The sequence below is a fragment of the Scyliorhinus torazame genome, chromosome 2, assembly GCF_047496885.1.
Source record: "Scyliorhinus torazame isolate Kashiwa2021f chromosome 2, sScyTor2.1, whole genome shotgun sequence".
Classification (NCBI taxonomy): Eukaryota; Metazoa; Chordata; class Chondrichthyes; order Carcharhiniformes; family Scyliorhinidae; genus Scyliorhinus; species Scyliorhinus torazame.
The window spans coordinates 13,211,279-13,237,972 of NC_092708.1; the positions used below are offsets into that span (position 1 = coordinate 13,211,279).

The 26,694-nt window shown below is 55.2% G+C and overlaps 1 protein-coding gene across 3 annotated transcripts in view; it reads left to right on the top strand.

Moving 5' to 3' along the window:
* map3k2 (mitogen-activated protein kinase kinase kinase 2) overlaps positions 1 to 26,694 on the top strand; it is a 267,110-nt gene that overhangs the window by 165,438 nt on the left and 74,978 nt on the right. The gene's annotated exons all lie outside the window — the stretch shown is intronic.

A 26,694-nucleotide genomic window follows, 5' to 3' on the forward strand; every position in this document is an offset into this window, starting at 1 on the left:
GTGTTGATAGCGAGAGAGAGAGAGACGGGGAGCTGTGTTGATAATGAGAGAGAGACGGAGAGAGCTGTGTTGATGGCGAGAGAGAGAGGGGGAGCAGTGTTGATAGGCAGAGAGAGACGGGGGAGCTGTGTTGATAGCGAGGGAGAGAGAGACGGAGAGCTGTGTTGATAGCGAGAGAGAGACGGGGAGCTGTGTTGAGAGGGAGAGAGGTGGGGAGCTGTGTTGATAGCGAGAGAGAGAGAGAGACGGAAAGCTGTGTTGGTAACGAGAGAGACGGGAGCTGTGTTGATAGTGAGAAAGACGGGGAGCTGTGTTGATAGCGAGAGAGAGAGAGAGAGAGACGGGAGCTGGGTTGATGGCGAGAGAAACGGGTAGATGTGTTGAAAGCGAGAGAGTCGGGGGAGCTGTGTTGATAACGAGAGAGAGACGGGTAGCTGTGTTGATAGCGAGAGAGAGTGAGACGGAGAGCTGTGTTGGTGGCGAGAGAGAGACGGAGAGAGCTGTGTTGATGGCGAGTCAGACGGGGTGAGCTGTGTTGATGGCGAGAGAGACGGGGAGCTGTGCTGATAGGCAGAGAGAGACTGGGGAGCTTTGTTGATGGCGAGAGAGAGACGGGGAGCTGTGTTGATAGCAAGAGAGAGACGGTGAGCTGTGTTGATAGCGAGAGAGTTGGGGAGCTGTGTTGAGAGGGAGAGAGGTGGGGAGCTGTGTTGATACCGAGAGAGAGAGAGACGGGGAGCTATGTTGATAGCAAGAGAGAGAGACGGGGAGCTGTGTTGATAGCGTGATAGATGGGGAGCTGTATTCAGAGAGAGACGGTGAGCTGTGTTGATAGCGAGAGAGTCGGGGCAGCTGTGTTGATAGCGAGAGAGAGACGGGGGAGCTGTGTTGATAGCGAGAGAGAGAGAGACAGAGAGCTGTGTTGATGGTGAGAGAGAGACGGGGAGCTGTATTGTTAGGGAGTTAGAGACGGGGAGCTGTGTTGATAGCAAGACATAGACGGGGAGCTGTGTTGATGGCGAGAGAGACGGGAAGCTGTGTTGATAGCGAGAGAGAGAGACGGGGAGCTGTGTTGATAGCGAGAGAGAGAGAGAGACGGGGAGAGCTGTGTTGATGGCGAGAGAGAGAGACGGGGAGCTGTGTTGAGAGGTGGGGAGCTGTGTTGATAGCGAGAGAGAGAGAGACGGAAAGCTGTGTTGGTAACGAGAGAGAGAGAGACGGGGAGGCTGTGTTGATAGCGAGAGAGAGAGAGACGTGGAGCTGTGTTGCTAGCTAGAGAGAGACGGGAGCTCTGTTGATGGCGAGAGAAACGGGGAGCTGTGTTGATACCGAGAGAGAGACGGGTAGCTGTGTTGATAGCGAGAGAGAGTGAGACGGAGAGCTGTGTTGGTGGCGAGAGAGAGACGGAGAGAGCTGTGTTGATGGCGAGCGAGACGGGGAGAGCTGTGTTGATGGCGAGAGAGAGACGGAGAGAGCTGTGTTGATGGCGAGAGAGACGGGGAGCTGTGTTGATGGCGAGAGAGAGACGGAGAGAGCTGTGTTGATGGCGAGAGAGAGACGGAGAGAGCTGTGTTGATGGCGAGAGAGACGGGGAGCTGTGTTGATAGGCAGAGAGAGACGGGGAGCTGTGTTGATGGCGAGAGAGAGACGGAGAGAGCTGTGTTGATGGCGAGAGAGACGGGGAGCTGTGTTGATGGCGAGAGAGACGGGGAGCTATGTTGATAGGCAGAGAGAGACGGGGAGCTGTGTTGATAGCGAGAGAGATGGGGAGCTGTGTTGAGAGGGAGAGAGGTGGGTAGCTGTGTTGATAGCGAGAGAGAGAGAGAGAGAGACTGGGAGCTGTGTTGATAGTGAGAGAGACGGGGAGCTATGTTGATAGCAAGAGAGAGAGACGGGGAGCTGTGTTGATAGCGAGATAGATGGGGAGCTGTGTTCAGAGAGAGACGGTGAGCTGTGTTGATAGCGAGAGAGTCGGGGGAGCTGTGTTGATAGCGAGAGAGAGACGGGGAGCTGTGTTGATAGCGAGAGAGAGAGAGACAGAGAGCTGTGTTGATGGTGAGAGAGAGACGGGGAGCTGTGTTGAAAGGAAGAGAGAGACGGGGAGCTGTGTTGATAGAGAGAGAGAGACGGGGAGCTGTGTTGATAGTGAGAGAGAGAGAGAGACGGGGAGAGCTGTGTTGATGGCGAGAGAGAGAGACGGGGAGCTGTGTTGAGAGGGAGAGAGGTGATGAGCTGTGTTGATAGCGAGAGAGAGAGAGACGGAAAGCTGTGTTGGTAACGAGAGAGAGAGAGACGGGGAGGCTGTGTTGATAGCGAGAGAGAGAGAGACGGGGAGCTGTGTTGATAGCAAGAGAGAGAGACGGGGAGCTGTGTTGATAGCGAGAGAGATGGCGAGCTGTGTTGATAGCGAGAGAGAGAGAGAGACAGAGAGCTGTGTTGATCGCTAGAGAGAGAGAGAGAGACGGGAGCTGTGTTGATGGCGAGAGAAACGGGTAGATGTGTTGATAGCGAGAGAGTCGGGGAGCTGTGTTGATAGCGAGAGAGAGTGAGACGGAGAGCTGTGTTGGTGGCGAGAGAGAGACGGAGAGAGCTGTGTTGATGGCGAGCGAGACGGGGAGAGCTGTGTTGATGGCGAGAGAGAGACGGAGAGAGCTGTGTTGATGGCGAGAGAGACGGGGAGCTGTGTTGATCGGCAGAGAGAGACGGGGAGCTGTGTTGATCGCGAGAGAGAGACGGAGAGAGCTGTGTTGATGGCGAGAGAGACGGGGAGCTATGTTGATAGGCAGAGGGAGACGGGGAGCTGTGTTGATGGCGAGAGAGAGACGGGGTGAGCTGTGTTGATAGACAGAGAGGCGGGGGGCTGTGTTGGTGGCGAGAGACACGGGGAGCTGTGTTGATAGGCAGAGAGAGATGGGAGCTGTGTTGATAGTGAGAGAGACGGGGAGCTGTGTTGATAGCGAGATAGACGGAGAGCTGTGTTGATAGAGAGAGAGAGAGAGAGACGGGAGCTGTATTGATGGCGAGAGAAACGTGTAGATGTGTTGATAGCGAGAGAGTCGGGGGAGCTGTGTTGATAACGAGAGAGAGATGGGTAGCTGTGTTGATAGCGAGAGAGAGACGGGGAGCTGTGTTGATAGCGAGAGAGAGAGAGACAGAGAGCTGTGTTGATGGTGAGAGAGAGACGGGGAGCTGTATTGTTAGGGAGTTAGAGACGGGGAGCTGTGTTGATAGCAAGACATAGACAGGGAGCTGTGTTGATGGCGAGAGAGACGGGAAGCTGTGTTGATAGCGAGAGAGAGAGACGGGGAGCTGTGTTGATAGCGAGAGAGAGAGAGAGACGGGGAGAGCTGTGTTGATGGCGAGAGAGAGAGACGGGGAGCTGTGTTGAGAGGTGGGGAGCTGTGTTGATAGCGAGAGAGAGAGAGACGGAAAGCTGTGTTGGTAACGAGAGAGAGAGAGACGGGGAGGCTGTGTTGATAGCGAGAGAGAGAGACGTGGAGCTGTGTTGCTAGCTAGAGAGAGACGGGAGCTCTGTTGATGGCGAGAGAAACGGGTAGATGTGTTGATAGCGAGAGAGTCGGGGGAGCTGTGTTGATACCGAGAGAGAGACGGGTAGCTGTGTTGATAGCGAGAGAGAGTGAGACGGAGAGCTGTGTTGGTGGCGAGAGAGAGACGGAGAGAGCTGTGTTGATGGCGAGCGAGACGGGGAGAGCTGTGTTGATGGCGAGAGAGAGACGGAGAGAGCTGTGTTGATGGCGAGAGAGACGGGGAGCTGTGTTGATGGCGAGAGAGAGACGGAGAGAGCTGTGTTGATGGCGAGAGAGACGGGGAGCTGTGTTGATAGGCAGAGAGAGACGGGGAGCTGTGTTGATGGCGAGAGAGAGACGGAGAGAGCTGTGTTGATGGCGAGAGAGACGGGGAGCTGTGTTGATGGCGAGAGAGACGGGGAGCTATGTTGATAGGCAGAGAGAGACGGGGAGCTGTGTTGATAGCGAGAGAGATGGGGAGCTGTGTTGAGAGGGAGAGAGGTGGGTAGCTGTGTTGATAGCGAGAGAGAGAGAGAGAGAGACTGGGAGCTGTGTTGATAGTGAGAGAGACGGGGAGCTATGTTGATAGCAAGAGAGAGAGACGGGGAGCTGTGTTGATAGCGAGATAGATGGGGAGCTGTGTTCAGAGAGAGACGGTGAGCTGTGTTGATAGCGAGAGAGTCGGGGGAGCTGTGTTGATAGCGAGAGAGAGACGGGGGAGCTGTGTTGATAGCGAGAGAGAGAGAGACAGAGAGCTGTGTTGATGGTGAGAGAGAGACGGGGAGCTGTGTTGAAAGGAAGAGAGAGACGGGGAGCTGTGTTGATAGAGAGAGAGAGACGGGGAGAGCTGTGTTGATGGCGAGAGAGAGAGACGGGGAGCTGTGTTGAGAGGGAGAGAGGTGGGGAGCTGTGTTGATAGCGAGAGAGAGAGAGACGGAAAGCTGTGTTGGTAACGAGAGAGAGAGAGACGGGGAGGCTGTGTTGATAGCGAGAGAGAGAGACACGGGGAGCTGTGTTGATAGCAAGAGAGAGAGACGGGGAGCTGTGTTGATAGCGAGAGAGATGGCGAGCTGTGTTGATAGCGAGAGAGAGAGAGAGACAGAGAGCTGTGTTGATCGCTAGAGAGAGAGAGAGAGACGGGAGCTGTGTTGATGGCGAGAGAAACGGGTAGATGTGTTGATAGCGAGAGAGTCGGGGAGCTGTGTTGATAGCGAGAGAGAGTGAGACGGAGAGCTGTGTTGGTGGCGAGAGAGAGACGGAGAGAGCTGTGTTGATGGCGAGCGAGACGGGGAGAGCTGTGTTGATGGCGAGAGAGAGACGGAGAGAGCTGTGTTGATGGCGAGAGAGACGGGGAGCTGTGTTGATCGGCAGAGAGAGACGGGGAGCTGTGTTGATCGCGAGAGAGAGACGGAGAGAGCTGTGTTGATGGCGAGAGAGACGGGGAGCTATGTTGATAGGCAGAGGGAGACGGGGAGCTGTGTTGATGGCGAGAGAGAGACGGGGTGAGCTGTGTTGATAGACAGAGAGGCGGGGGGCTGTGTTGGTGGCGAGAGACACGGGGAGCTGTGTTGATAGGCAGAGAGAGATGGGAGCTGTGTTGATAGTGAGAGAGACGGGGAGCTGTGTTGATAGCGAGATAGACGGAGAGCTGTGTTGATAGAGAGAGAGAGAGAGAGACGGGAGCTGTATTGATGGCGAGAGAAACGTGTAGATGTGTTGATAGCGAGAGAGTCGGGGGAGCTGTGTTGATAACGAGAGAGAGATGGGTAGCTGTGTTGATAGCGAGAGAGAGACGGGGAGCTGTGTTGATAGCGAGAGAGAGAGAGACAGAGAGCTGTGTTGATGGTGAGAGAGAGACGGGGAGCTGTATTGTTGGGGAGTTAGAGACGGGGAGCTGTGTTGATAGCAAGACATAGACGGGGAGCTGTGTTGATGACGAGAGAGACGGGAAGCTGTGTTGATAGCGAGAGAGAGAGACGGGGAGCTGTGTTGATAGCGAGAGAGAGAGAGACGGGGAGAGCTGTGTTGATGGCGAGAGAGAGTGACGGGGAGCTGTGTTGAGAGGTGGGGAGCTGTGTTGATAGCGAGAGAGAGAGAGACGGAAAGCTGTGTTGGTAACGAGAGAGAGAGAGACGGGGAGGCTGTGTTGATAGCGAGAGAGAGAGAGACGTGGAGCTGTGTTGCTAGCTAGAGAGAGACGGGAGCTCTGTTGATGGCGAGAGAAACGGGTAGATGTGTTGATAGCGAGAGAGTCGGGGGAGCTGTGTTGATACCGAGAGAGAGACGGGTAGCTGTGTTGATAGCGAGAGAGAGTGAGACGGAGAGCTGTGTTGGTGGCGAGAGAGAGACGGAGAGAGCTGTGTTGATGGCGAGCGAGACGGGGAGAGCTGTGTTGATGGCGAGAGAGAGACGGAGAGAGCTGTGTTGATGGCGAGAGAGACGGGGAGCTGTGTTGATGGCGAGAGAGAGACGGAGAGAGCTGTGTTGATGGCGAGAGAGACGGGGAGCTGTGTTGATAGGCAGAGAGAGACGGGGAGCTGTGTTGATGGCGAGAGAGAGACGGAGAGAGCTGTGTTGATGGCGAGAGAGACGGGGAGCTGTGTTGATGGCGAGAGAGACGGGGAGCTATGTTGATAGGCAGAGAGAGACGGGGAGCTGTGTTGATAGCGAGAGAGATGGGGAGCTGTGTTGAGAGGGAGAGAGGTGGGTATCTGTGTTGATAGCGAGAGAGAGAGAGAGAGAGACTGGGAGCTGTGTTGATAGTGAGAGAGACGGGGAGCTATGTTGATAGCAAGAGAGAGAGACGGGGAGCTGTGTTGATAGCGAGATAGATGGGGAGCTGTGTTCAGAGAGAGACGGTGAGCTGTGTTGATAGCGAGAGAGTCGGGGAGCTGTGTTGATAGCGAGAGAGAGACGGGTTAGCTGTGTTGATAGCGAGAGAGAGAGAGACAGAGAGCTGTGTTGATGGTGAGAGAGAGACGGGGAGCTGTGTTGAAAGGAAGAGAGAGACGGGGAGCTGTGTTGATAGAGAGAGAGAGACGGGGAGCTGTGTTGATAGTGAGAGAGAGAGAGAGACGGGGAGAGCTGTGTTGATGGCGAGAGAGAGAGACGGGGAGCTGTGTTGAGAGGGAGAGAGGTGGGGAGCTGTGTTGATAGCGAGAGAGAGAGAGACGGAAAGCTGTGTTGGTAACGAGAGAGAGAGAGACGGGGAGGCTGTGTTGATAGCGAGAGAGAGAGAGACGGGGAGCTGTGTTGATAGCAAGAGAGAGAGACGGGGAGCTGTGTTGATAGCGAGAGAGATGGCGAGCTGTGTTGATAGCGAGAGAGAGAGAGAGACAGAGAGCTGTGTTGATCGCTAGAGAGAGAGAGAGACGGGAGCTGTGTTGATGGCGAGAGAAACGGGTAGATGTGTTGATAGCGAGAGAGTCGGGGAGCTGTGTTGATAGCGAGAGAGAGTGAGACGGAGAGCTGTGTTGGTGGCGAGAGAGAGACGGAGAGAGCTGTGTTGATGGCGAGCGAGACGGGGAGAGCTGTGTTGATGGCGAGAGAGAGACGGAGAGAGCTGTGTTGATGGCGAGAGAGACGGGGAGCTGTGTTGATCGGCAGAGAGAGACGGGGAGCTGTGTTGATCGCGAGAGAGAGACGGAGAGAGCTGTGTTGATGGCGAGAGAGACGGGGAGCTATGTTGATAGGCAGAGGGAGACGGGGAGCTGTGTTGATGGCGAGAGAGAGACGGGGTGAGCTGTGTTGATAGACAGAGAGGCGGGGGGCTGTGTTGGTGGCGAGAGACACGGGGAGCTGTGTTGATAGGCAGAGAGAGATGGGAGCTGTGTTGATAGTGAAAGAGACGGGGAGCTGTGTTGATAGCGAGATAGACGGAGAGCTGTGTTGATAGAGAGAGAGAGACGGGAGCTGTATTGATGGCGAGAGAAACGTGTAGATGTGTTGATAGCGAGAGAGTCGGGGGAGCTGTGTTGATAACGAGAGAGAGATGGGTAGCTGTGTTGATAGCGAGAGAGAGTGAGACGGAGAGCTGTGTTGGTGGCGAGAGAGAGACGGAGAGAGCTGTGTTGATGGCGAGAGAGACGGGGAGCTGTGTTGATAGCGAGAGAGAGACGGGGAGCTGCGTTGATAGCGAGAGAGAGAGAGACGGGGAGCTGTGTTGATAGTGAGAGAGAGAGAGACGGGGAGAGCTGTGTTGATGGCGAGAAAGAGAGACGGGGAGCTGCGTTGATAGCGAGAGAGAGAGAGACGGGGAGCTGTGTTGATAGTGAGAGAGAGAGAGACGGGGAGAGCTGTGTTGATGGCGAGAAAGAGAGACGGGGAGCTGTGTTGAGAGGGAGAGAGGTGGGGAGCTGTATTGATAGCGGGAGAGAGAGAGACGGAAAGCTGTGTTGGTAACGAGAGAGAGAGAGACGGGGAGGCTGTGTTGATAACGAGAGAGAGAGAGACAAGGAGCTGTGTTGATAGCTAGAGAGAGAGACGGGGAGCTGTGTTGATAGCGAGAGAGATGGCGAGCTGTGTTGATAGCGAGAGAGAGAGAGACGGAGAGCTGTGTTGATAGCTAGAGAGAGAGAGAGAGACGGGAGCTGTGTTGATGGGGAGAGAAACGGGTAGATGTGTTGATAGCGAGAGAGTTGGGGGAGCTGTGTTGATAACGAGAGAGAGACGGGTAGCTGTGTTGATAGCGAGAGAGAGTGAGACGGAGAGCTGTGTTGGTGGTGAGAGAGAGACGGAGAGAGCTGTGTTGATGGCGAGAGAGAGACGGAGAGAGCTGTGTTGATGGCGAGCGAGACGGGGAGAGCTGTGTTGATGGCGAGAGAGAGACGGAGAGAGCTGTGTTGATGGCGAGAGAGACGGGGAGCTGTGTTGATGGCGAGAGAGACGGAGAGAGCTCTGTTGATGGCGAGAGAGACGGGGAGCTGTGTTGATGGCGAGAGAGACGGGGAGCTATGTTGATAGGCAGAGAGAGACGGGGAGCTGTGTTGATGGCGAGAGAGAGAAAGGCGGGGAGCTGTGTTGATAACGAGAGAGAGACGGGGACCTGTGTTGATAGCGAGAGAGAGACGGGGAGCTGTGTGGATGGCGAGAGCGAGGCGGGGAGCTGTGTTGATAAGCAGAGAGAGACAGGGAGCTGTGTTGATAGGCAGAGCGCGACGGGGTGCTGTGTTGATGGCGAGAGAGAGATTGGGAGCTGTGTGGATGGCGAGAGTGAGACGGGGAGCTGTGTTGATAAGCAGAGAGAGATGGGGAGCTGTGTTGAGAGGGAGAGAGGTGGGGAGCTGTGTTGATAGCGAGAGAGAGAGAGAGACTGGGAGCTGTGTTGATAGTGAGAGAGACGGGGAGCTATGTTGATAGCAAGAGAGAGAGACGGGGAGCTGTGTTGATAGCGAGATAGATGGGGAGCTGTGTTCAGAGAGAGACGGTGAGCTGTGTTGATAGCGAGAGAGTCGGGGAGCTGTGTTGATAGCGAGAGAGAGACGGGGGAGCTGTGTTGATAGCGAGAGAGAGAGAGACAGAGAGCTGTGTTGATGGTGAGAGAGAGACGAGGAGCTGTGTTGAAAGGAAGAGAGAGACGGGGAGCTGTGTTGATAGGGAGAGAGAGACGGGGAGCTGTGTTGATAGTGAGAGAGAGAGAGAGAGACTGGGAGAGCTGTGTTGATGGCGAGAGAGAGAGACGGGGAGCTGTGTTGAGAGGGAGAGAGTTGGGGAGCTGTGTTGATAGCGAGAGAGAGAGAGAGACGGAAATTTGTGTTGGTAACGAGAGAGAGAGAGACGGGGAGGCTGTGTTGATAGCGAGAGAGAGAGAGACGTGGAGCTGTGTTGCTAGCTAGAGAGAGACGGGAGCTCTGTTGATGGCGAGAGAAACGGGGAGCTGTGTTGATACCGAGAGAGAGACGGGTAGCTGTGTTGATAGCGAGAGAGAGTGAGACGGAGAGCTGTGTTGGTGGCGAGAGAGAGACGGAGAGAGCTGTGTTGATGGCGAGCGAGACGGGGAGAGCTGTGTTGATGGCGAGAGAGAGACGGAGAGAGCTGTGTTGATGGCGAGAGAGACGGGGAGCTGTGTTGATGGCGAGAGAGAGACGGAGAGAGCTGTGTTGATGGCGAGAGAGACGGGGAGCTGTGTTGATAGGCAGAGAGAGACGGGGAGCTGTGTTGATGGCGAGAGAGAGACGGAGAGAGCTGTGTTGATGGCGAGAGAGACGGGGAGCTGTGTTGATGGCGAGAGAGACGGGGAGCTATGTTGATAGGCAGAGAGAGACGGGGAGCTGTGTTGATAGCGAGAGAGATGGGGAGCTGTGTTGAGAGGGAGAGAGGTGGGTAGCTGTGTTGATAGCGAGAGAGAGAGAGAGAGAGACTGGGAGCTGTGTTGATAGTGAGAGAGACGGGGAGCTATGTTGATAGCAAGAGAGAGAGACGGGGAGCTGTGTTGATAGCGAGATAGATGGGGAGCTGTGTTCAGAGAGAGACGGTGAGCTGTGTTGATAGCGAGAGAGTCGGGGGAGCTGTGTTGATAGCGAGAGAGAGACGGGGGAGCTGTGTTGATAGCGAGAGAGAGAGAGACAGAGAGCTGTGTTGATGGTGAGAGAGAGACGGGGAGCTGTGTTGAAAGGAAGAGAGAGACGGGGAGCTGTGTTGATAGAGAGAGAGAGACGGGGAGCTGTGTTGATAGTGAGAGAGAGAGAGAGACGGGGAGAGCTGTGTTGATGGCGAGATAGAGAGACGGGGAGCTGTGTTGAGAGGGAGAGAGGTGGGGAGCTGTGTTGATAGCGAGAGAGAGAGAGACGGAAAGCTGTGTTGGTAACGAGAGAGAGAGAGACGGGGAGGCTGTGTTGATAGCGAGAGAGAGAGACACGCGGAGCTGTGTTGATAGCAAGAGAGAGAGACGGGGAGCTGTGTTGATAGCGAGAGAGATGGCGAGCTGTGTTGATAGCGAGAGAGAGAGAGAGACAGAGCTGTGTTGATCGCTAGAGAGAGAGAGAGAGACGGGAGCTGTGTTGATGGCGAGAGAAACGGGTAGATGTGTTGATAGCGAGAGAGTCGGGGAGCTGTGTTGATAGCGAGAGAGAGTGAGACGGAGAGCTGTGTTGGTGGCGAGAGAGAGACGGAGAGAGCTGTGTTGATGGCGAGCGAGACGGGGAGAGCTGTGTTGATGGCGAGAGAGAGACGGAGAGAGCTGTGTTGATGGCGAGAGAGACGGGGAGCTGTGTTGATCGGCAGAGAGAGACGGGGAGCTGTGTTGATCGCGAGAGAGAGACGGAGAGAGCTGTGTTGATGGCGAGAGAGACGGGGAGCTATGTTGATAGGCAGAGGGAGACGGGGAGCTGTGTTGATGGCGAGAGAGAGACGGGGTGAGCTGTGTTGATAGACAGAGAGGCGGGGGGCTGTGTTGGTGGCGAGAGACACGGGGAGCTGTGTTGATAGGCAGAGAGAGATGGGAGCTGTGTTGATAGTGAGAGAGACGGGGAGCTGTGTTGATAGCGAGAGAGACGGAGAGCTGTGTTGATAGAGAGAGAGAGAGAGAGACGGGAGCTGTATTGATGGCGAGAGAAACGTGTAGATGTGTTGATAGCGAGAGAGTCGGGGGAGCTGTGTTGATAACGAGAGAGAGATGGGTAGCTGTGTTGATAGCGAGAGAGAGACGGGGAGCTGTGTTGATAGCGAGAGAGAGAGAGACAGAGAGCTGTGTTGATAGAGAGAGAGAGACGGGAGCTGTATTGATGGCGAGAGAAACGTGTAGATGTGTTGATAGCGAGAGAGTCGGGGGAGCTGTGTTGATAACGAGAGAGAGATGGGTAGCTGTGTTGATAGCGAGAGAGAGTGAGACGGAGAGCTGTGTTGGTGGCGAGAGAGAGACGGAGAGAGCTGTGTTGATGGCGAGAGAGACGGGGAGCTGTGTTGATAGCGAGAGAGAGACGGGGAGCTGCGTTGATAGCGAGAGAGAGAGAGACGGGGAGAGCTGTGTTGATGGCGAGAGAGAGAGACGGGGAGCTGTGTTGAGAGGGAGAGAGGTGGGGAGCTGTGTTGATAGCGAGAGAGAGAGAGACGGAAAGCTGTGTTGGTAACGAGAGAGAGAGAGACGGGGAGGCTGTGTTGATAGCGAGAGAGAGAGAGACGGGGAGCTGTGTTGATAGCAAGAGAGAGAGACGGGGAGCTGTGTTGATAGCGAGAGAGATGGCGAGCTGTGTTGATAGCGAGAGAGAGAGAGAGACAGAGAGCTGTGTTGATCGCTAGAGAGAGAGAGAGACGGGAGCTGTGTTGATGGCGAGAGAAACGGGTAGATGTGTTGATAGCGAGAGAGTCGGGGAGCTGTGTTGATAGCGAGAGAGAGTGAGACGGAGAGCTGTGTTGGTGGCGAGAGAGAGACGGAGAGAGCTGTGTTGATGGCGAGCGAGACGGGGAGAGCTGTGTTGATGGCGAGAGAGAGACGGAGAGAGCTGTGTTGATGGCGAGAGAGACGGGGAGCTGTGTTGATCGGCAGAGAGAGACGGGGAGCTGTGTTGATCGCGAGAGAGAGACGGAGAGAGCTGTGTTGATGGCGAGAGAGACGGGGAGCTATGTTGATAGGCAGAGGGAGACGGGGAGCTGTGTTGATGGCGAGAGAGAGACGGGGTGAGCTGTGTTGATAGACAGAGAGGCGGGGGGCTGTGTTGGTGGCGAGAGACACGGGGAGCTGTGTTGATAGGCAGAGAGAGATGGGAGCTGTGTTGATAGTGAAAGAGACGGGGAGCTGTGTTGATAGCGAGATAGACGGAGAGCTGTGTTGATAGAGAGAGAGAGACGGGAGCTGTATTGATGGCGAGAGAAACGTGTAGATGTGTTGATAGCGAGAGAGTCGGGGGAGCTGTGTTGATAACGAGAGAGAGATGGGTAGCTGTGTTGATAGCGAGAGAGAGTGAGACGGAGAGCTGTGTTGGTGGCGAGAGAGAGACGGAGAGAGCTGTGTTGATGGCGAGAGAGACGGGGAGCTGTGTTGATAGCGAGAGAGAGACGGGGAGCTGCGTTGATAGCGAGAGAGAGAGAGACGGGGAGCTGTGTTGATAGTGAGAGAGAGAGAGACGGGGAGAGCTGTGTTGATGGCGAGAAAGAGAGACGGGGAGCTGCGTTGATAGCGAGAGAGAGAGAGACGGGGAGCTGTGTTGATAGTGAGAGAGAGAGAGACGGGGAGAGCTGTGTTGATGGCGAGAAAGAGAGACGGGGAGCTGTGTTGAGAGGGAGAGAGGTGGGGAGCTGTATTGATAGCGGGAGAGAGAGAGACGGAAAGCTGTGTTGGTAACGAGAGAGAGAGAGACGGGGAGGCTGTGTTGATAACGAGAGAGAGAGAGACAAGGAGCTGTGTTGATAGCTAGAGAGAGAGACGGGGAGCTGTGTTGATAGCGAGAGAGATGGCGAGCTGTGTTGATAGCGAGAGAGAGAGAGACGGAGAGCTGTGTTGATAGCTAGAGAGAGAGAGAGAGACGGGAGCTGTGTTGATGGGGAGAGAAACGGGTAGATGTGTTGATAGCGAGAGAGTTGGGGGAGCTGTGTTGATAACGAGAGAGAGACGGGTAGCTGTGTTGATAGCGAGAGAGAGTGAGACGGAGAGCTGTGTTGGTGGTGAGAGAGAGACGGAGAGAGCTGTGTTGATGGCGAGAGAGAGACGGAGAGAGCTGTGTTGATGGCGAGCGAGACGGGGAGAGCTGTGTTGATGGCGAGAGAGAGACGGAGAGAGCTGTGTTGATGGCGAGAGAGACGGGGAGCTGTGTTGATGGCGAGAGAGACGGAGAGAGCTCTGTTGATGGCGAGAGAGACGGGGAGCTGTGTTGATGGCGAGAGAGACGGGGAGCTATGTTGATAGGCAGAGAGAGACGGGGAGCTGTGTTGATGGCGAGAGAGAGAAAGGCGGGGAGCTGTGTTGATAACGAGAGAGAGACGGGGACCTGTGTTGATAGCGAGAGAGAGACGGGGAGCTGTGTGGATGGCGAGAGCGAGGCGGGGAGCTGTGTTGATAAGCAGAGAGAGACAGGGAGCTGTGTTGATAGGCAGAGCGCGACGGGGTGCTGTGTTGATGGCGAGAGAGAGATTGGGAGCTGTGTGGATGGCGAGAGTGAGACGGGGAGCTGTGTTGATAAGCAGAGAGAGATGGGGAGCTGTGTTGAGAGGGAGAGAGGTGGGGAGCTGTGTTGATAGCGAGAGAGAGAGAGAGACTGGGAGCTGTGTTGATAGTGAGAGAGACGGGGAGCTATGTTGATAGCAAGAGAGAGAGACGGGGAGCTGTGTTGATAGCGAGATAGATGGGGAGCTGTGTTCAGAGAGAGACGGTGAGCTGTGTTGATAGCGAGAGAGTCGGGGAGCTGTGTTGATAGCGAGAGAGAGACGGGGGAGCTGTGTTGATAGCGAGAGAGAGAGAGACAGAGAGCTGTGTTGATGGTGAGAGAGAGACGAGGAGCTGTGTTGAAAGGAAGAGAGAGACGGGGAGCTGTGTTGATAGGGAGAGAGAGACGGGGAGCTGTGTTGATAGTGAGAGAGAGAGAGAGAGACTGGGAGAGCTGTGTTGATGGCGAGAGAGAGAGACGGGGAGCTGTGTTGAGAGGGAGAGAGTTGGGGAGCTGTGTTGATAGCGAGAGAGAGAGAGAGACGGAAATTTGTGTTGGTAACGAGAGAGAGAGAGACGGGGAGGCTGTGTTGATAGCGAGAGAGAGAGAGACGTGGAGCTGTGTTGCTAGCTAGAGAGAGACGGGAGCTCTGTTGATGGCGAGAGAAACGGGGAGCTGTGTTGATACCGAGAGAGAGACGGGTAGCTGTGTTGATAGCGAGAGAGAGTGAGACGGAGAGCTGTGTTGGTGGCGAGAGAGAGACGGAGAGAGCTGTGTTGATGGCGAGCGAGACGGGGAGAGCTGTGTTGATGGCGAGAGAGAGACGGAGAGAGCTGTGTTGATGGCGAGAGAGACGGGGAGCTGTGTTGATGGCGAGAGAGAGACGGAGAGAGCTGTGTTGATGGCGAGAGAGACGGGGAGCTGTGTTGATAGGCAGAGAGAGACGGGGAGCTGTGTTGATGGCGAGAGAGAGACGGAGAGAGCTGTGTTGATGGCGAGAGAGACGGGGAGCTGTGTTGATGGCGAGAGAGACGGGGAGCTATGTTGATAGGCAGAGAGAGACGGGGAGCTGTGTTGATAGCGAGAGAGATGGGGAGCTGTGTTGAGAGGGAGAGAGGTGGGTAGCTGTGTTGATAGCGAGAGAGAGAGAGAGAGAGACTGGGAGCTGTGTTGATAGTGAGAGAGACGGGGAGCTATGTTGATAGCAAGAGAGAGAGACGGGGAGCTGTGTTGATAGCGAGATAGATGGGGAGCTGTGTTCAGAGAGAGACGGTGAGCTGTGTTGATAGCGAGAGAGTCGGGGGAGCTGTGTTGATAGCGAGAGAGAGACGGGGGAGCTGTGTTGATAGCGAGAGAGAGAGAGACAGAGAGCTGTGTTGATGGTGAGAGAGAGACGGGGAGCTGTGTTGAAAGGAAGAGAGAGACGGGGAGCTGTGTTGATAGAGAGAGAGAGACGGGGAGCTGTGTTGATAGTGAGAGAGAGAGAGAGACGGGGAGAGCTGTGTTGATGGCGAGATAGAGAGACGGGGAGCTGTGTTGAGAGGGAGAGAGGTGGGGAGCTGTGTTGATAGCGAGAGAGAGAGAGACGGAAAGCTGTGTTGGTAACGAGAGAGAGAGAGACGGGGAGGCTGTGTTGATAGCGAGAGAGAGAGACACGCGGAGCTGTGTTGATAGCAAGAGAGAGAGACGGGGAGCTGTGTTGATAGCGAGAGAGATGGCGAGCTGTGTTGATAGCGAGAGAGAGAGAGAGACAGAGCTGTGTTGATCGCTAGAGAGAGAGAGAGAGACGGGAGCTGTGTTGATGGCGAGAGAAACGGGTAGATGTGTTGATAGCGAGAGAGTCGGGGAGCTGTGTTGATAGCGAGAGAGAGTGAGACGGAGAGCTGTGTTGGTGGCGAGAGAGAGACGGAGAGAGCTGTGTTGATGGCGAGCGAGACGGGGAGAGCTGTGTTGATGGCGAGAGAGAGACGGAGAGAGCTGTGTTGATGGCGAGAGAGACGGGGAGCTGTGTTGATCGGCAGAGAGAGACGGGGAGCTGTGTTGATCGCGAGAGAGAGACGGAGAGAGCTGTGTTGATGGCGAGAGAGACGGGGAGCTATGTTGATAGGCAGAGGGAGACGGGGAGCTGTGTTGATGGCGAGAGAGAGACGGGGTGAGCTGTGTTGATAGACAGAGAGGCGGGGGGCTGTGTTGGTGGCGAGAGACACGGGGAGCTGTGTTGATAGGCAGAGAGAGATGGGAGCTGTGTTGATAGTGAGAGAGACGGGGAGCTGTGTTGATAGCGAGAGAGACGGAGAGCTGTGTTGATAGAGAGAGAGAGAGAGAGACGGGAGCTGTATTGATGGCGAGAGAAACGTGTAGATGTGTTGATAGCGAGAGAGTCGGGGGAGCTGTGTTGATAACGAGAGAGAGATGGGTAGCTGTGTTGATAGCGAGAGAGAGACGGGGAGCTGTGTTGATAGCGAGAGAGAGAGAGACAGAGAGCTGTGTTGATAGAGAGAGAGAGACGGGAGCTGTATTGATGGCGAGAGAAACGTGTAGATGTGTTGATAGCGAGAGAGTCGGGGGAGCTGTGTTGATAACGAGAGAGAGATGGGTAGCTGTGTTGATAGCGAGAGAGAGTGAGACGGAGAGCTGTGTTGGTGGCGAGAGAGAGACGGAGAGAGCTGTGTTGATGGCGAGAGAGACGGGGAGCTGTGTTGATAGCGAGAGAGAGACGGGGAGCTGCGTTGATAGCGAGAGAGAGAGAGACGGGGAGCTGTGTTGATAGTGAGAGAGAGAGAGACGGGGAGAGCTGTGTTGATGGCGAGAAAGAGAGACGGGGAGCTGTGTTGAGAGGGAGAGAGGTGGGGAGCTGTATTGATAGCGGGAGAGAGAGAGACGGAAAGCTGTGTTGGTAACGAGAGAGAGAGAGACGGGGAGGCTGTGTTGATAACGAGAGAGAGAGAAACAAGGAGCTGTGTTGATAGCTAGAGAGAGAGACGGGGAGCTGTGTTGATAGCGAGAGAGATGGCGAGCTGTGTTGATAGCGAGAGAGAGAGAGACGGAGAGCTGTGTTGATAGCTAGAGAGAGAGAGAGAGACGGGAGCTGTGTTGATGGGGAGAGAAACGGGTAGATGTGTTGATAGCGAGAGAGTTGGGGGAGCTGTGTTGATAACGAGAGAGAGACGGGTAGCTGTGTTGATAGCGAGAGAGAGTGAGACGGAGAGCTGTGTTGGTGGTGAGAGAGAGACGGAGAGAGCTGTGTTGATGGCGAGAGAGAGACGGAGAGAGCTGTGTTGATGGCGAGCGAGACGGGGAGAGCTGTGTTGATGGCGAGAGAGAGACGGAGAGAGCTGTGTTGATGGCGAGAGAGACGGGGAGCTGTGTTGATGGCGAGAGAGACGGAGAGAGCTCTGTTGATGGCGAGAGAGACGGGGAGCTGTGTTGATGGCGAGAGAGACGGGGAGCTATGTTGATAGGCAGAGAGAGACGGGGAGCTGTGTTGATGGCGAGAGAGAGAAAGGCGGGGAGCTGTGTTGATAACGAGAGAGAGACGGGGACCTGTGTTGATAGCGAGAGAGAGACTGGGAGCTGTGTGGATGGCGAGAGCGAGGCGGGGAGCTGTGTTGATAAGCAGAGAGAGACAGGGAGCTGTGTTGATAGGCAGAGCGCGACGGGGTGCTGTGTTGATGGCGAGAGAGAGATTGGGAGCTGTGTGGATGGCGAGAGTGAGACGGGGAGCTGTGTTGATAAGCAGAGAGAGATGGGGAGCTGTGTTGAGAGGGAGAGAGGTAGGGAGCTGTGTTGATAGCGAGAGAGAGAGAGAGACTGGGAGCTGTGTTGATAGTGAGAGAGACGGGGAGCTATGTTGATAGCAAGAGAGAGAGACGGGGAGCTGTGTTGATAGCGAGATAGATGGGGAGCTGTGTTCAGAGAGAGACGGTGAGCTGTGTTGATCGCGAGAGAGTCGGGGAGCTGTGTTGATAGCGAGAGAGAGACGGGGGAGCTGTGTTGATAGCGAGAGAGAGAAAGACAGAGAGCTGTGTTGATGGTGAGAGAGAGACGAGGAGCTGTGTTGAAAGGAAGAGAGAGACGGGGAGCTGTGTTGATAGGGAGAGAGAGACGGGGAGCTGTGTTGATAGTGAGAGAGAGAGAGAGACGGGGAGAGCTGTGTTGATGGCGAGAGAGAGAGACGGGGAGCTGTGTTGAGAGGGAGAGAGTTGGGGAGCTGTGTTGATAGCGAGAGAGAGAGACGGAAATTTGTGTTGGTAACGAGAGAGAGAGAGACGGGGAGGCTGTGTTGATAGCGAGAGAGAGAGAGACGGGGAGCTGTGTTGATAGCAAGAGAGAGAGACGGGGAGCTGTGTTGATAGCGAGAGAGATGGCGAGCTGTGTTGATAGCGAGAGAGAGAGAGAGACGGAGAGCTGTGTTGATCGCTAGAGAGAGAGAGAGAGACGGGAGCTATGTTGATGGCGAGAGAAACGGGTAGATGTGTTGATAGCGAGAGAGTCGGGGGAGCTGTGTTGATAGCGAGAGAGAGTGAGACGGAGAGCTGTGTTGGTGGCGAGAGAGAGACGGAGAGAGCTGTGTTGATGGCGAGCGAGACGGGGAGAGCTGTGTTGATGGCGAGAGAGAGACGGAAAGAGCTGTGTTGATGGCGAGAGAGACGGGGAGCTGTGTTGATCGGCAGAGAGACGGGGAGCTGTGTTGATCGCGAGAGAGAGACGGAGAGAGCTGTGTTGATGGCGAGAGAGACGGGGGGCTATGTTGATAGGCAGAGGGAGACGGGGAGCTGTGTTGATGGCGAGAGAGAGACTGGGTGAGCTGTGTTGATAGACAGAGAGGCGGGGGGCTGTGTTGGTGGCGAGAGACACGGGGAGCTGTGTTGATAGGCAGAAAGAGATGGGAGCTGTGTTGATAGTGAGAGAGACGGGGAGCTGTGTTGATAGCGAGATAGACGGAGAGCTGTGTTGATAGCGAGAGAGAGAGAGAGACGGGAGCTGTGTTGATGGCGAGAGAAACGTGTAGATGTGTTGATAGCGAGAGAGTCGGGGGAGCTGTGTTGATAACGAGAGAGAGATGGGTAGCTGTGTTGATAGCGAGAGAGAGTGAGACGGAGAGCTGTGTTGGTGGCGAGAGAGAGACGGAGAGAGCTGTGTTGATGGCGAGAGAGACGGGGAGCTGTGTTGATAGCGAGAGAGAGACGGGGAGCTGCGTTGATAGCGAGAGAGAGAGAGACGGGGAGCTGTGTTGATAGTGAGAGAGAGAGACGGGGAGAGCTGTGTTGATGGCGAGAGAGAGAGACGGGAGCTGTGTTGAGAGGGAGAGAGGTGGGGAGCTGTGTTGATAGCGGGAGAGAGAGAGACGGAAAGCTGTGTTGGTAACGAGAGAGAGAGAGACGGGGAGGCTGTGTTGATAGCGAGAGAGAGAGAGACAGGGAGCTGTGTTGATAGCTAGAGAGAGAGACGGGGAGCCGTGTTGATAGCGAGAGAGATGGCGAGCTGTGTTGATAGCGAGAGAGAGAGAGACGGAGAGCTGTGTTGGTGGTGAGAGAGAGACGGAGAGAGCTGTGTTGATGGCGAGAGAGAGACGGAGAGAGCTGTGTTGATGGCGAGCGAGACGGGGAGAGCTGTGTTGATGGCGAGAGAGAGACGGAGAGAGCTGTGTTGATGGCGAGAGAGACGGAGAGCTGTGTTGATGGCGATAGAGACGGAGAGAGCTCTGTTGATGGCGAGAGAGACGGGGAGCTGTGTTGATGGCGAGAGAGACGGGGAGCTATGTTGATAGGCAGAGAGAGACGGGGAGCTGTGTTGATGGCGAGAGAGAGAAAGGCGGGGAGCTGTGTTGATAACGAGAGAGAGACGGGGACCTGTGTTGATAGCGAGAGAGAGACGGGGAGCTGTGTGGATGGCGAGAGCGAGGCGGGGAGCTGTGTTGATAAGCAGAGAGAGACAGGGAGCTGTGTTGATAGGCAGAGCGAGACGGGGTGCTGTGTTGATGGCGAGAGAGAGATTGGGAGCTGTGTGGATGGCGAGAGTGAGACGGGGAGCTGTGTTGATAAGCAGAGAGAGATAGGGAGCTGTGTTGATTGGCAGAGAGAGAAGGGGAGCTGAGTTGATAGCGAGTGAGTCGGGGGAGCTGTGTTGATAACGAGAGAGAGAGAGACGGAGAGCTGAGTTGATTTTGAGAGAGAGAGAGAGAGACGGGGAGCTGTGTTGATGGCGAGAGAGAGAGACGGGGAGTGCTGTGTTGATGGCGAGAGTGAGAGACGGGGAGCTGACGGGGAGCTGTGTTGATGGCGAGAGAGAGAGACGGGGAGTGCTGTGTTGATGGCGAGAGTGAGAGACGGGGAGCTGTGTTGATAGGGAGAGAGAGACGGGGAGCTGTGTTGATAGCAAGAGAGAGACGGGGAGCTTTGTTGATGGCGAGAGAGAGACGGGGAGCTGTGTTGATAGCAAGAGAGAGACGGGGAGCTGTGTTGAGAGGGAGAGAGGTGGGGAGCTGTGTTGATAGCGAGAGAGACGGGGAGCTATGTTGATAGCAAGAGAGAGAGAGACGGGGAGCTGTGTTGATAGCGAGATAGATGGGGAGCTGTGTTCAGAGAGAGACGGTGAGCTGTGTTGATAGCGAGAGAGTCGGGGGAGCTGTGTTGATAGCGAGAGAGAGACGGGGACCTGTGTTGATAGGGAGTTAGAGACGGGGAGCTGTGTTGATAGCAAGACATAGACTGGGAGCTGTGTTGATGGCGAGAGAGAGAGACGGGGTGATCTGCATTGATCGTGAGAGATAGACGGGGAGCTGTATAAGAATTGGCAAGTCATGTTGCAGCTGTATAGAACCTTAGTTAGGCCACACTTGGAGTATAGTGTTCAATTCTGGTCGCCACACTACCAGAAGGATGTGGAGGCTTTAGAGAGGGTGCAGAAGAGATTTACCAGAATGTTGCCTGGTATGGAGGGCATTAGCTATGAGGAGCAGTTGAATAAACTCGGTTTGTTCTCACTGGAACGAAGGAGTTTGAGGGGAGACCTGATAGAGGTATACAAAATTATGAGGGGCATAGACAGAGTGGATAGTCAGAGGCTTTTCCCCAAGGTAGAGGGGTCAATTAGTAGGGGGCATAGGTTTGAGGTGAGAGGGGCAAGGTTTAGAGTAGATGTACGAGGCAAGTTTTTTACGCAGAGGGTAGTGGGTGCCTGGAACTCGCTACCGGAGGTGGTAGTGGATGCAGGGACGATAGGGACATTTAACGGGCATCTTGACAAATATACGAATAGGATGGGAATAGAAGGATACGGACCCAGGAAGTGTAGAAGATTATAGTTGAGTCGGGCAGCATGGTCGGCACGGGCTTGGAGGGCCGAAGGGCCTGTTCCTGTGCTGTACATTTCTTTGTTCTTTGTTCTTTGTTCTGAGCGAGAGAGAGAGAGACGGGGGAGCTGTGTTGATAATGAGAGAGAGACGGAGAGAGCTGTGTTGATGGCGAGAGAGAGAGACGGGGAGCTGTGTTGATGGCGAGAGAGAGAGAGACGGGGAGCTGTGTTAAAAACGAGAGAGAGATGGGGAGCTGTGTTGATGACGAGAGAGAGACGGGGAGCTGTGTTGATAGCGAGAGAGAGACTGAGAGAGCTGTGTGGATGGCGAGAGAGAGACGGGGAGCTGTGTTGATGGGCAGAGAGAGACAGGGAGCTGTGTTGATGGGCAGAGAGAGACAGGGAGCTGTGTTGATAGGCAGAGAGAGACGGGGAGCTGTGTTGATGGCGAGAGAGAGACGGAGTGAACTGTGTTGATGGCGAGTGAGAGACGGGGAGCTGAGTTGATAGCGAGAGAGAGAGAGACGGAGAGCTGAGTTGATTGTGAGAGAGAGAGAGACGGGGAGCTGTGTTGATAGCGAGAGAGAGACGGGGAGCTGTGTTGATCGCGAGAGAGAGAGATAGACCGGGGGCTGTGTTGATAACGGCAGAGAGACGGGGAGCTGTGTTGATAGCGAGAGAGAGAGATAGACCGGGGGCTGTGTTGATAACGGCAGAGAGACGGGGAGCTGTGTTGATAGCGAGAGAGACGGGGAGCTGTGTTGATAGCGAGAGAGAGACTGGGAGCTGTGTTGATAGCGAGAGAGAGACGGGGAGCTGTGTTGAGAGAGAGACGGGGAGATGTGTTGATGGCGAGAGTGACAGACGGGGAGCTGTGTTGATAGCGAGAGAGAGACGGGGAGCTGTGTTGATAGCGAGAGAGAGACGGGGAGCTGTGTTGATAGCGAGAGAGAGACGGGGAGGTGTGTTGATAGCGAGAGAGAGACGGTAGCTGTGATGATAGCGAGAGAGTGAAACGGGGAGCTGTGTTGATAGCGAGAGAGAGACGGGGTGGTGTGTTGAGAGCGAGAGAGTGAAACGGGGAGCCGTATTGATAGCGAGAGACAGGCGGGGAGCTGAGTTGATAGCGGGAGTGACAGACGGGGAGCTGTGTTGAGAACGAGAGAGAGACGGGGAACTGTGTTGATAGCGAGAGAGAACGACGGGAGGAGCTGTGTTGATAGCGAGAGAGACGGGGAGCTGTGTTGAAAGCGACAGAGAGACAGAGTGCTGTGTTGAGAGAGAGAGACGGGGAGCTGTGTTGATAGTGAGAGAGACGGGGGGAGCTGTGTTGATCGTGAGAGAGAGAGACGGGGAGCTGTGTTGAGAGAGAGAGAGACGGGGAGCTGTGTTGATAGTGAGAGAGAGAGACGGGGAGCTGTGTTGATCGCGAGAGAGAGAGAGAGAGAGAGAGACGGGGAGCTGTGTTGAGAGTGAGAGAGAGAGACGGGGAGCTGTGTTGATCGCGAGAGAGAGAGAGAGAGACGGGGAGCTGTGTTGAGAGTGAGAGAGAGATTGGGGAGCTGTGTTGATAGCGGGAGAGGGAGAGAGATTGGGGGAGCTCTGTTTGTAGCGAGAGAGGGAGAGAGATTGGGGGAGCTGTGTTGGTAGCGAGAGAGAGAGACGCTGAGCTGTGTTGACAGCGAGAGAGAAACAGGGAGCTGTGTTGATAGGGAGAGAGAGACGGGGCGAGCTGTGTTGATAGCGGGAGAGATGGGGAGCTGTGTTGCTAGCGAGAGAGAGACGGGATCTGTGATGATAGCGAGAGTGACAGACGGGGAGCTGTGTTGATAGCGAGAGAGAGAGACGGGGAGCTGTGTTGATAGCGAGAGAGAGACGGGAGCTGTGTTGATAGCGAGAGAGTGAAACGGGGAGCTGTGTTGATAGCGAGCGAGAGAGTCGGGTGCCGTATTGATAGCGAGAGACAGACGGGGAGCTGAGTTGATAGCGAGAGTGACAGACGGGGAGCTGTGTTGAGAGCGAGAGAGGGAGACGGGAGCTGTGTTGATAGCGAGAGAGAGACGGGAATCTGTGTTGATAGGGAGAGAGAGGCGGGGCGAGCTGTGTTGATAGCGGGAGAGACGGGGAGCTGTGTTGAGAGAGAGAGACGGGGAGCTGTGTTGAGAGAGAGAGACGGGGAGCTGTGTTGATAGCGAGAGAGAGTGAGAGACGGGGAGCTGTGTTGATAGCGAGAGAGAGACGGGGAGGTGTGTTGATAGCGAGAGAGAGACGGTAGCTGTGATGATAGCGAGAGAGTGAAACGGGGAGCCGTATTGATAGCGAGAGACAGACGGGGAGCTGAGTTGATAGCGAGAGTGACAGACGGTAAGCTGTGTTGAGAGCGAGAGAGAGACGGGGAACTGTGTTGATAGCGACAGAGATGGGTAGCTGTGTTGATAGCGAGAGAGAACGACGGGAGGAGCTGTGTTGATAGCGAGAGAGACGGAGGAGCTGTGTTGAAAGCGACAGAGAGACAGCGTGCTGTGTTGATAGTGAGAGAGACGGGGGGAGCTGTGTTGATAGTGAGAGAGAGAGACGGGGAGCTGTGTTGAGAGCGAGAGAGAGAGAGATACGGGGAGCTGTGTTGAGAGAGAGAGAGACGGGGAGCTGTGTTGACAGCGAGAGAGAGACAGGGAGCTGTGTTGATAGGGAGAGAGAGAGAGACGGGGCGAGCTGTGTTGATAGCGGGAGAGACGGGGAGCTGTGTTGAGAGAGAGACGGGGAGCTGTGTTGAGAGCGAGAGAGAGAGACGGGGAGCTGTGTTGATATCGAGAGAGAATGACGGGAGGAGCTGTGTTGATAGCGAGAGAGACGGGGGAGCTGTGTTGATAGTGAGAGAGAGAGACGGGGAGCTGTGTTGATCGCGAGAGAGAGAGAGAGACGGGGAGCTGTGTTGAGAGCGAGAGATAGACTGGGAGCTGAGTTGATAGCGAGAGAGAGACGGGGAGCTGTGTTGATAGCGAGAGAGAGACGGGGAGCTGTGTTGATAGCGAGAGATAGACGGGGTGCTGAGTTGATAGCGAGAGTGACAGACGGGAAGCTGTGTTGATAGCGAGAGAGAGAGAGACGGGGAGCTGTGTTGATAGCGAGACAGAGAGAGACGGGGAGCTGGGTTGATCGGAGAGAGAGAGAGATACGGGGGCTGTGTTGAAAGCGAGAGAGAGAGAGAGACGGGGAGCTGCGTTGATCGCGAGAGAGAGAGACGGGGAGCTGTGTTGAGAGCGAGATAGAGAGACGGGGAGCTGTGTTGACAGCGAGAGAGGGAGAGAGATTGGGGGAGCTGTGTTGATAGCGGGAGAGACGGGGAGCTGTGTTGATAGCGAGAGAGAGAGAGACGGGGAGCTGTTTTGATAGCGAGAGAGAGACGGGAGCTGTGATGATAGCGAGAGAGTGAGACGGGGAGCTGTGTTGATATCGAGAGAGAGACGGGGAGCTGTGTTGATAGCGAGAGAGAGACGGGATCTGTGATGATAGCGAGAGTGACAGACGGGGAGCTGTGTTGATAGCGAGAGAGAGAGACGGGGAGCTGTGTTGAGAGCGAGAGAGAGACGGGAGCTGTGATGATAGCGAGAGTGACAGACGGGGAGCTCTGTTGATAGCGAGAGAGAGACGGGATCTGTGATGATAGCGAGAGTGACAGACGGGGAGCTGTGTTGATAGCGAGAGAGAGAGACGGGGAGCTGTGCTAATAGCGAGAGAGAGACGGGAGTTGTGATGATAGCGAGAGAGTGAAACGGGGAGCTGTGTTGATAGCGAGAGAGAGTCGGGAGCCGTATTGATAGCGAGAGACAGACGGGGAGCTGAGTTGATAGCGAGAGTGACAGACGGGGAGCTGTGTTGAGAGCGAGAGAGAGACTGGGAACTGTGTTGATAGCGACAGAGATGGGTAGCTGTGTTGATAGCGAGAGAGACGGGGGGAGCTGTGTTGATAGTGAGAGAGAGAGACGGGGAGCTGTGTTGAGAGCGAGAGAGAGACTGGGAACTGTGTTGATAGCGACAGAGATGGGTAGCTGTGTTGATAGCGAGAGAGACGGGGGAGCTGTGTTGATAGTGAGAGAGAGAGACGGGGAGCTGTGTTGATAGCGAGAGAGAGACGGGGAGCTGTGTTGATAGCGAGAGAGACGGGGCGGCTGTGCTGAAAGCGACAGAGAGACAGGGTGCTGTGTTGAGAGAGAGAGACTGGGAGTTGTGTTGATAGCGAGAGAGACTGGGGGAGCTGTGTTGATAGTGAGAGAGAGAGACGGGGAGCTGTGTTGATCGGAGAGAGAGAGAGAGACGGGGGCTGTGTTGATAGCGAGAGAGAGAGAGACGGGGAGCTGAGTTGATAGCGAGAGTGACAGACGGGAAGCTGTGTTGATAGTGAGAGAGAGAGAGAGACGGGGAGCTGTTGATAGCGAGAGAGAGAGACGGGGAGCTGTGTTGATAGGGAGAGAGAGTGACGGGGAGCTGTGTTGATGGCGAGAGAGAGACGGGGAGCTGTGTTGATAGCGAGAGAGAGACGTGGATGTGTGATGATAGCGAGAGACAGACGGGGAGCTGAGTTGATAGCGAGAGTGACAGACGGGGAGCTGTTTTGATAGCGAGAGAGAGAGACGGGGAGCTGTGTTGATAGCGAGAGAGATGGCGAGCTGTGTTGATAGCGAGAGAGAGAGAGAGACGGAGAGCTGTGTTGATCGCTAGAGAGAGAGACGGGAGCTATGTTGATGGCGAGAGAAACGGGTAGATGTGTTGATAGCGAGAGAGTCGGGGAGCTGTGTTGATAGCGAGAGAGAGTGAGACGGAGAGCTGTGTTGGTGGCGAGAGAGAGACGGAGAGAGCTGTGTTGATGGCGAGCGAGACGGGGAGAGCTGTGTTGATGGCGAGAGAGAGACGGAAAGAGCTGTGTTGATGGCGAGAGAGACGGGGAGCTGTGTTGATCGGCAGAGGGAGACGGGGAGCTGTGTTGATGGCGAGAGAGAGACTGGGTGAGCTGTGTTGATAGACAGAGAGGCGGGGGGCTGTGTTGGTGGCGAGAGACACGGGGAGCTGTGTTGATAGGCAGAAAGAGATGGGAGCTGTGTTGATAGTGAGAGAGACGGGGAGCTGTGTTGATAGCGAGATAGACGGAGAGCTGTGTTGATAGCGAGAGAGAGAGAGACGGGGATCTGTGATGCTAGCGAGAGTGACAGACGGGGAGCTGTGTTGATAGCGAGAGAGAGAGACGGGGAGCTGTGTTGATCGCGAGAGAGAGAGAGAGAGACGGGGAGCTGTGTTGAGAGCGAGAGAGAGATTGGGGGAGCTGTGTTGATAGCGAGAGAGGGAGATGGTGAGCTGTGTTGAGAGCGAGAGAGAGAGACGGGGAGCTGTGTTGGTAGCGAGAGAGAGAGACGGGGAGCTGTGTTGACAGCGAGAGAGAGACGGGGAGCTGTGTTGATAGGGAGAGAGAGAGACGGGGAGCTGTGTTGATCGCGGGAGAGACGGGGAGCTGTGTTGAGAGAGAGAGAGAGAGATGGGGAGCTGTGTTGAGAGAGAGTGAGAGACGGGGAGCTGTGTTGAGAGAGAGACGGGGGAGCTGTGTTGATAGCGAGAGAGAGACGTGGATGTGTGTTGATAGCGAGAGACAGACGGTGAGCTGAGTTGATAGCGAGAGAGAGAGACGGGGAGCTGTGTTGATAGCGAGAGAGAGAGACGGGGAGCTGTGTTGATAGCGAGAGAGACGGGGAGCTGTGTTGATAGCGAGAGAGAGAGACGGGGAGCTGTGTTGATAGCGAGAGAGA